This window comes from Lissotriton vulgaris, chromosome 3_1, assembly GCF_964263255.1.
Source record: "Lissotriton vulgaris chromosome 3_1, aLisVul1.2, whole genome shotgun sequence".
NCBI classification, from domain to species: Eukaryota; Metazoa; Chordata; class Amphibia; order Caudata; family Salamandridae; genus Lissotriton; species Lissotriton vulgaris.
The window spans coordinates 717,589,453-717,599,377 of record NC_141689.1 but is presented as its reverse complement, the minus strand read 5'-3'; the positions used below and the strand labels follow the sequence as shown (position 1 = coordinate 717,599,377).

The 9,925-nt window shown below is 46.7% G+C and overlaps 1 pseudogene; it reads left to right on the top strand.

Annotated features, from left to right (window-relative positions):
* Window positions 1–8,566: 8,566 nt before the first annotated feature.
* LOC147726958 (uncharacterized) lies at window positions 8,567–9,620 on the top strand (annotated as a pseudogene).
* The last annotated feature ends 305 nt before the right edge of the window (window positions 9,621–9,925 follow it).

Sequence of the window (9,925 nt, the reverse complement as noted above, 5' to 3'; positions counted from 1 at the left end):
AAGGACTGGCCGGTCTCTGCCCGAATTAGAATTGACATGTTTAACCGACCCTTTTGATCAAGAGCCTATCAAGCGCAGAGAAGGTAAATATTGCTGCCAATCAGAGAGCACAAATACACAACTATTGGCCAATCCATGGATTGGTTTTGCTTTCCGAGTAGCCAATCAAATAGAAGCGAGAAGACACCACTGTGGCGTCTGTGCTAGTAATCATCCTTTTTGCATCCTTTGTTTTGCAGAAATTGTGCATATGGTGCATATTATGCGAATACAAATGTCAATAAAGCGATGGACACTTAAAAGAAAAGTATTTTCTAAATATAAAGTTCACTATCGTTTCAATATAGGTAGGTAACTGTATTATTAGTGCTTCAACAGATTACTATGGGGTTCGAGGCTGGGCAAAAGTACTAAACAAGCATTTGCAAAGCAATAAGTCTCGCATTTGTGAGAGTTAGAGCTAGTGGCGTTGTAAATGACAACGTCTTTACCCAGGGATTTAAGTTGGATAAAAAACTGGGGGCGGGGTGGGGGTGGGGCATTACCTCTAAAGGGGCGTGGCAAACCTTGTAACGGGGCGTGACAGATATAATTAGGGACATGACTTAGATTATGATAACTAGACTGGTGCTTAAGAAATTCGTTTATTTATTTAATGCAATTTTATATATCTCTACCCAAAGGTGTCGGAGTGCTTCACAATAGAACCAAGTATGTTACATGAGGAGAATGATACATATTTACATGTTACAGAAGCAAACAAGAAACAACAACAGGTAAAATAAAACAATAGATGGCAGTCACACAAAAAACACAAAAAAACACAATAGGATGAAAATTGTAGAGACATAGATTACAAATTTACAATAATGAAAGAACTTCCTTGCGGGATATAAAAAGGGTTGAAATCTATGTCAGGACAGGAGGCTCCGATTATGCTTTCTCATTTCTTTATTAGAAATGCTCAGCAGCCAATAGAAAAACAGTATATAAAAATAAAACTACAATACGCATGAACCTCTGGGTATCACATGACATATCATAGATTCACTGGTATAAAAGGTGCCATAGAGAATACCAACATCTCTTTCTTTGCTGCTCCGCAGCCAGTTAAGTGCACTTTACTTACTTTTCAACTTACTTGTAGTTTTCATGCCTTATTGTGTCTTTTGCGCTTGTGCCTGCTAGCGCTTCTGTTCGCGCATTGTGTACGCGCGTTGCCGGTGCATATTGTCCGATTTGAGACATTCTATTATTGCCGCTTTTGTGTTCTCAGTACCGCTCGCCGCTTTTGTCTGTTCGGCGTTGCGGGGAGCGTGTGGACACCTCCCCGGTTCCGGGCACTTTGCGCCCGCGCCTTTTCTGGATTGTGGAGCAGGAGACTGGGGCTTAAGGGCTCGCGCGCGGTGCGCGAGAGCTCCTCTCTAAGTTTACCGGGCGGCCGTTACCGCGCATGCGCGGTGGCCATTTTGTTTGTTTTTCTTCGTGAATACACGGAGATTTGACAGGAGGAAGACGTTTTTAAGCGTCCATTGCCCACTGCCTTGGTATTTCAGCCCCATTTACGCCCATTTGCCAAAACTGAAGCATTGGGCCGTTAAACCTTCATAGGCTTTGCCTAGAGCAGAGTTCTTCAATCTGTGGGGCGCGCCCCCCCAGGGGGGGCGCGACACCATCTCAGTGGGGGCACGCACTCCACCCAGAAATCTTACCTTTGCCTTTTCCTGTCCCATGTCGCACGTCTTCCCCCATTTGAAATGGAAATGTTTGTTGAGCAGAGCTCCGTTAACAGACGGTTGTAGGGGGGGGAGGGAGAGGAATTAGATGGGGCCCTTGCTTTGTCATTTTAAGAGCAAACATTCATTTTTAATCGTCCCAGGAGGGGGTTAATTCGGCGCTGAAAGGCTTCAGCTGCAGCGGAAGGCAAAAGTCTCCTCTGATAATATCGAAAGCAATGAGACAGTCCTTTTCCTTTGGTTCGATTTCATAGAGCAGAGGAGACTCCTTGCCTTCCACTGCAGCTGAAATGACTGTTACTTTCTTTCAGTTTTAGGAGACATCCTGCCTCCCACTACAGCTGAATATTTACAACAAGGGGTGGTGAGGGACAGAGTCTCTGAATTAAGTAGAAAGCTCTCACCCAGTCAAGAGATCAGGGCTAGATCCAACACCGTTTTTTAGCTCACTGCACCATCCCAGTTTCAGAACCTGGCTGTATGCAAATTAGTCTGTTCCTGTCCCAGTGCATGATGGGAACAGGGCAAACCAAACTACAAAAGCCAATTCTTACACTGGGAAGGAAACAAGCTCCCGGGGACCGGTTTCTGGCATTACAGCCGTCTTCGGCCCGGTTTGCTTGAATCCTGATGGTGCAATGAGCAAGGGTCTCACATCTGAGAATACCCTTCCACGCTTAGGGTGGACAAAAATATTTACAACAAGGGGTGGTGAGGGACAGAGTCTCTGAATTAAGCAGAAAGCTCTCACCCAGTCAAGAGATCAGGGCTAGATCCAACACCGTTTTTTAGCTCACTGCACCATCCCAGTTTCAGAACCTGGCTGTATGCAAATTAGTCTGTTCCTGTCCCAGTGCATGATGGGAACAGGGCAAACCAAACTACGAAAGCCAATTCTTACACTGGGAAGGAAACAAGCTCCCGGGGACCGGTTTCTGGCATTACAGCCGTCTTCGGCCCGGTTTGCTTGAATCCTGATGGTGCAATGAGCAAGGGTCTCACATCTGAGAATACCCTTCCACGCTTAGGGTGGACAAAAATATTTACAACAAGGGGTGGTGAGGGACAGAGTCTCTGAATTAAGCAGAAAGCTCTCACCCAGTCTCCCCGGTAGCTTGTCTCCTTTCTGGTAAAGAATTGGCTTGGTAGTTTAGTCTGCCCTGTTCCCATGATGCACTGGGCCAGGGACAGACTGATTTGCATATAGCCAGGTTCTGAGCTGGGATGGGGCAGTGAGATAAATAACGGTGATGGATCAAGCCCTGATCTTTGGACTGGGTAAGAGTGGTCTGCTTAATTCAGACACTCTGTTCATCACCACCCCCTTTTATGAATCGTTTTTGGCCACTATAGGTGTGGCAGGGTATACTCAGACATGAGTCCCTTTCTCACTGCTCCATCAGGATTCAAGCAAGCCGGGCCGAAGACGGCTGAAATGCCAGAAACCGGTCCCCGGTAGCTTGTCTCCTTTCTGGTAAAGAATTGGCTTGGTAGTTTAGTCTGCCCTGTTCCCATGATGCACTGGGCCAGGGACAGACTGATTTGCATATAGCCAGTTTCTGAGCTGGGATGGGGCAGTGAGATAAATAACGGTGATGGATCAAGCCCTGATCTTTGGACTGGGTAAGAGTGGTATGCTTAATTCAGACACTCTGTTCATCACCAACCCCTTTTATGAATCGTTTTTGGCCACTATAGGTGTGGCAGGGTATACTCAGACATGAGTCCCTTTCTCACTGCTCCATCAGGATTCAAGCAAGCCGGGCCGAAGACGGCTGAAATGCCAGAAACCGGTCCCCGGTAGCTTGTCTCCTTTCTGGTAAAGAATTGGCTTGGTAGTTTAGTCTGGCCTGTTCCCATGACGCACTGGGCCAGGGACAGACTGATTTGCATATAGCCAGGTTCTGAGCTGGGATGGGGCAGTGAGATAAATAACGGTGATGGATCAAGCCCTGATCTTTGGACTGGGTAAGAGTGGTCTGCTTAATTCAGACACTCTGTTCATCACCACCCCCTTTTATGAATCGTTTTTGGCCACTATAGGTGTGGCAGGGTATAGTCAGACATGAGTCCCTTTCTCACTGCTCCATCAGGATTCAAGCAAGCCGGGTTGAAGACGGCTGAAATGCCAGAAACCGGTCCCCGGTAGCTTGTCTCCTTTCTGGTAAAGAATTGGCTTGGTAGTTTAGTCTGCCCTGTTCCCATGACGCACTGGGCCAGGGACAGACTGATTTGCATATAGCCAGGTTCTGAGCTGGGATGGGGCAGTGAGATAAACAACGGTGATGGATCAAGCCCTGATCTTTGGACTGGGTAAGAGTGGTCTGCTTAATTCAGACACTCTGTTCATCACCACCCCCTTTTATGAATCGTTTTTGGCCACTATAGGTGTGGCAGGGTATACTCAGACATGAGTCCCTTTCTCACTGCTCCATCAGGATTCAAGCAAGCCGGGCCGAAGACGGCTGAAATGCCAGAAACCGGTCCCCGGTAGCTTGTCTCCTTTCTGGTAAAGAATTGGCTTGGTAGTTTAGTCTGCCCTGTTCCCATGATGCACTGGGCCAGGGACAGACTGATTTGCATATAGCCAGGTTCTGAGCTGGGATGGGGCAGTGAGATAAACAACGGTGATGGAGCAAGCCCTGATCTTTGGACTGGGTAAGAGTGGTCTGCTTAATTCAGACACTCTGTTCATCACCACCCCCTTTTATGAATCGTTTTTGGCCACTATAGGGGTGGCAGGGTATACTCAGACATGAGTCCCTTTCTCACTGCTCCATCAGGATTCAAGCAAGCCGGGCCGAAGACGGCTGAAATGCCAGAAACCGGTCCCCGGTAGCTTGTCTCCTTTCTGGTAAAGAATTGGCTTGGTAGTTTAGTCTGCCCTGTTCCCATGATGCACTGGGCCAGGGACAGACTGATTTGCATATAGCAAGGTTCTGAGCTGGGATGGGGCAGTGAGATAAATAACGGTGATGGATCAAGCCCTGATCTTTGGACTGGGTAAGAGTGGTCTGCTTAATTCAGACACTCTGTTCATCACCACCCCCTTTTATGAATCGTTTTTGGCCACTATAGGTGTGGCAGGGTATACTCAGACATGAGTCCCTTTCTCACTGCTCCATCAGGATTCAAGCAAGCCGGGCCGAAGACGGCTGAAATGCCAGAAACCGGTCCCCGGTAGCTTGTCTCCTTTCTGGTAAAGAATTGGCTTGGTAGTTTAGTCTGCCCTGTTCCCATGATGCACTGGGCCAGGGACAGACTGATTTGCATATAGCCAGGTTCTGAGCTGGGATGGGGCAGTGAGATAAATAACGGTGATGGATCAAGCCCTGATCTTTGGACTGGGTAAGAGTGGTCTGCTTAATTCAGACACTCTGTTCATCACCACCCCCTTTTATGAATCGTTTTTGGCCACTATAGGTGTGGCAGGGTATACTCAGACATGAGTCCCTTTCTCAATGCTCCATCAGGATTCAAGCAAGCCGGGCCGAAGACGGCTGAAATGCCAGAAACCGGTCCCCGGTAGCTTGTCTCCTTTCTGGTAAAGAATTGGCTTGGTAGTTTAGTCTGCCCTGTTCCCATGATGCACTGGGCCAGGGACAGACTGATTTGCATATAGCCAGGTTCTGAGCTGGGATGGGGCAGTGAGATAAATAACGGTGATGGATCAAGCCCTGATCTTTGGAATGGGTAAGAGTGGTCTGCTTAATTCAGACACTCTGTTCATCACCACCCCCTTTTTATGAATCCCACTACAGCTGAAGCAGAAAAATACGTAAGAAGATGCACTCCTTCCCTTTTAAATGTTAATGTTAAGTTAATTAGTTTAATTTGAAAGTGCGTGCGATCAGCAACTGTGCCCCCAATCACAGTGAATACAGAAGTAATCAATGAAGGAGCACTTTCCTTGCACTCCAATTGCAGTCAGTATGCATTGTGAGGGTGTTAATGTGGGATATGGTTACTGTGGGTTTTTAGTTAGTATGTAAATTTTTCGTTTGAAAGAAGGGTAAAGCACGAGTGAAGGTGTTTTGATGATTTCAGGGTAACACTGCACAATGCATTGTGGGAGTTTGTTTTTTAAAAAGTTTCCGTTAGGATGAAGCACATTCACTAGTATGAAGTCACGTGATTTAGCAGGTGTTAATAATTATTTAGTTTACGAGAGTGAATATAATTGGTGTCTTGAACTAGAGCTAAGGGTTGCCACAATATAAGGATAATAGCACGAAGAAACTAAGGTGCTGGTTGCAGCGTTTCTCAAGGTAATGTTTCACAAGCAACGTAATAATGGGATGCAGTCCGGGGTTGAGTTTTGGGGAATAAGGGAAGATAAATGAAGTCAGACAAATTGGGACGAGTCATGGGTTTTTATGTTTACGGGTAGCAGTTATGTCATAAGAGGACGTTTTTCGAGGGGGGAGAAAAGAACTTGATTCAGAGGTTTTGGGTTTCCATTCGGTGCACAGTGGATTACTTGTGTTTGGGACAAGGGGGGATAATAAGGGTGTTTCGATTAGGGGGATGCTTTTAGGGAAATTACAGGATTGTGCAGCATTCAGTGAATGTCCAAAGATCAGTTGATTGAGTGGTTTATTTTATTTTATTTTAGAGACCCCTGACGAAGAGCCTCACAGGCTCAAAATGCATTGGGTATGAATATACGTGTCTATTTCATGAAATGATTGACCTCAACGTGGTGTTGTACAAAGCCTGGACGGGCATACAGTTCATGAGAAGACTTTAATAAAGAATTTGAGTGCTATCACATTGTCTCCGCAGTGATGAAAAGAGCAGAGTATAAATTTGGAAGATTGAAGCGTTTAATATTTGGAATCGTGTGTTTACTATGGATTACCTGGATAAATCGTGATATTGCTGGAACTTTTTCCATATTGGCAGTGCGACAGTTTGGAGTGCAAGGAAAGTGCTCCTTCATTGATTACTCCCACTACAGCTGAAGCATTTCAGCTCTGAATTTAACCCCTTCCTGAGATGGTTAGCTCTTAGCAGAAAAGAGACAGCGTTTCTTTTATAATTACACAGGCAGCCACACAATGCCCCACAGGGGTAAAAGGGCTTCAAGTTACCAAAAGAAAAATGCCAGCCAGCCATGTGTTTAAACAGCCTGCAAATAACTTGTCTTGACATTAAACATGCTTGTAAATAAAGAAGTATTTATTCCTTTGTAATATTACTTTTCTGTCTTTCTTCCCTTTTATTATCAGTCATCATTCAAGCAGCCGTAGAACATAATTAAAACTACTTTCTATTTATATGTGCTGTTCGACGGACAAGTGCTGACAATACAGCTTTAGGTGACTGCTTAGTTTTGTGCCGCCTGGGACATCAAAATAATGAGCTGGCAACCCTAATAATAAAACTGGAAGTTTTTTTGCAAGATCAGCACATTTATTTCCTCCACCCTGAACCCTGGTTAATGCCATAATAGCAATAGTTTAACATATCTGAAACCTTACGCTGCCGTCAATAACCTGCTGAGTTACTTCAAGTGTCTGGGAATGCACCCTGAATTCAGACAACTCACTCCTCATTCTCACCTTTCACTTTCACACTTAACCTGCCCTCAAAGCAGCGATCACAATGCACTTACACTGATCCTGACGCACTCACACCATTCACCCACTTACCCTGCACTCACAGTGACCACACTGCACTTATGCCACTCGCCCTGATCTCACACCAATCTCTCTTCACTTACCCTGCGGTCACATGAGCACACCGCTCACTCTGCACTCACAGTGAACACCCTGCATTCACTTGCGCTGTTCACCCTGTACCTCACCCTTCAGTCACACGAGCACACTACTCAACCTGCACTCATGTGACACTTCACTCACCTGCCACCCTCACTGCTAAATCTGGAATCTCACTCAAATAAGCCCATCCATACCCATACATTCATTCGTCCCACTCTGCAATTACTTCCGCACCCAAATTCATATGGTCACCCTGCAGTCACCCCTCTTACCCTGGCTCATCGTGCACTCACATGAGTAGTCCTGCCACCCACACAGCACAGAGGGTTAATGTGCCTACTACAAAGAATGTGTACCATGCAGATCAAAGAACTGAATGTGAGTAAACAACGAGTAGTGCTATAAAAAATTTAATGTTTGCCAGAAAGGTGCTATAGAGAGATGAGGTGCATTGTTGGTGAGTGGTAGTGAGGAAATTCATGGAGAAGGAGGAAATGGTGGAGGGGGCACCAAAAAAGACTGTTGCACCGTGTGCGACCAGTGCTAGGGCCAGCACTGGCTGAAAGGTACTATAGAGAGATGAGGTGCATTGTTGGTGAGTGGTCGTGAGGGAATTCATGGAGAAGGAGGAAATGGAGGAGGGGGCACCAAAACAGACTGTTGCACTGTGTGTGATAAGTGCTAGAGCCAGCTCTGGCTGGAAGTGTTAGCCCCCACCTGACCGGGTCTAGTAGCGCCCCTGTACACAAGTATGGGTATGTCGTGCCCCATCAAGGTTTTTGTCCCGGTATGGCCCATGATATGCGCGTGGCAGTCGATTGTATAGTATGCCAGGTTCCTGAAATTTATGTTAGGTGGTGGGGGGGCCCAACATCTAAAAATATTCAGCAGGGGGGGCTCAACCGACAAAAGTTTGAAGACCTCTGGCCTAGAGTGACTGTTTTTGCGGCTAGCCCTCCCTCCACATTTTAACTGTTTGCAGTGTGTTCAGGTTCTGCCTGTGCTGCTGGCTTGCTGTGGGGTTTGTTCACTCCCCCTGCATTGTGCCTTTGGCCACCATTGATTCTTGTCATCTCTGTGGGCATTGTTGTTACACTTTGTGTCACTATGGCTGAATATTATGAAGAAGATGACTATTACTATGACGATGATGCCTCTGGCTCTATGGAGCACAATTTGGTTGAGGCTTTGGATCAGGGAGTGCAACATTCAGTTAATAAGGCGCTTGTTCGTGCCATTACTCCCTTGAAACGTCACTTGTCTCAATATGCGCAACAACAAGGCTGGTTGCCGTCTTCTCGTGCTTCCTCTAAGTCTCCTGTTAACCCTCATAAGTCAGATTTTCAGAAATTAGCCAAAAGTGTGTCCTCTGAAAAGTCTTCCTCAAAGACGTCGGTTGGGGCTTCGGCATCCACATTCCACTTATGGATACTGATGACACTCATTCCTCTACTTCATCTGATCAGGATGACCCTCCACCACGGAAGAAGGCTGGTAAGGAGCACTATGTTGATGTTCCCACGCATCCTCCTCTATTCACTTTTGAACCATCTGATATCATTCACACGAACTCGACCTCCTGGTTTCCATCCCCTGCTGTGGCAGAATATGTACAGGCACATATTCGCCAGCCCTTTGAGAAGGATGTCAGGGCCCGCCTAAGGTCCGAGTGTCTGCGTCCAGATTTGGCCGACCATTTGGCTGACACTCCGGAGGTGGATCCTACGATGGTCACATAAATTAAGAAACATGCCAAAGACCCGAAGAAGGGTATTGACGGAGCTTGGCGTTCCTGCCAGGTTAAATTGCTGGACTTACTGGGCCCTCTTACTAAGATCTTGGACCTAGGTTTTCAGGCCAAGGAGTCTTCGGCCCTTGTTGATCCTGATGAGTTAATTGAGTGGTCCCAGCAGGCTATTTGCCAGTTGGGAATGCCAATTGCGCGATTTCTTGTGAGCGGCGCTGCTCCATTCTTCTCAAGCTGGATCCTAAATTGGCAGAGCTGTCCTCCTCCGAGTCCGGCCCGTTGGCTCAGGACCTGCTCTTTGGCCAGCCTTTCTTGAAAGAACTGACAAAATTTGTGACCACTTTTATTGGTCTGGACAAGGCTCAGGCATCCCTTCGAAGGGCTTTTCATCCGGTTTTTGCCAGGGTCGGATGACACAGGGGACGATCTTTTGGCCGCGGCGCTACCCAGAATTCCCAGCGGGGATTCCATTCCCAAAGAGGTGGAGGACAGGATTCTGGTTACAATAACCGCTTCAATTTCTATCCCTCTCGCAAAGGAAGAGGTCAGTATAAGAAGGGAAGATTCGGCGGAAATCAAGGAGGACATCCGGATTCCAACACTTCAGGTGAGGTTGATTCCAGCTTCGGAAGTGGTTTTGGGGGGAAGGATTCAGTTTTTTCTACAAAATTGGCGTCTGATCTCCAACGATGCATGGGTGTTGGAGACTGTTTAGGGTT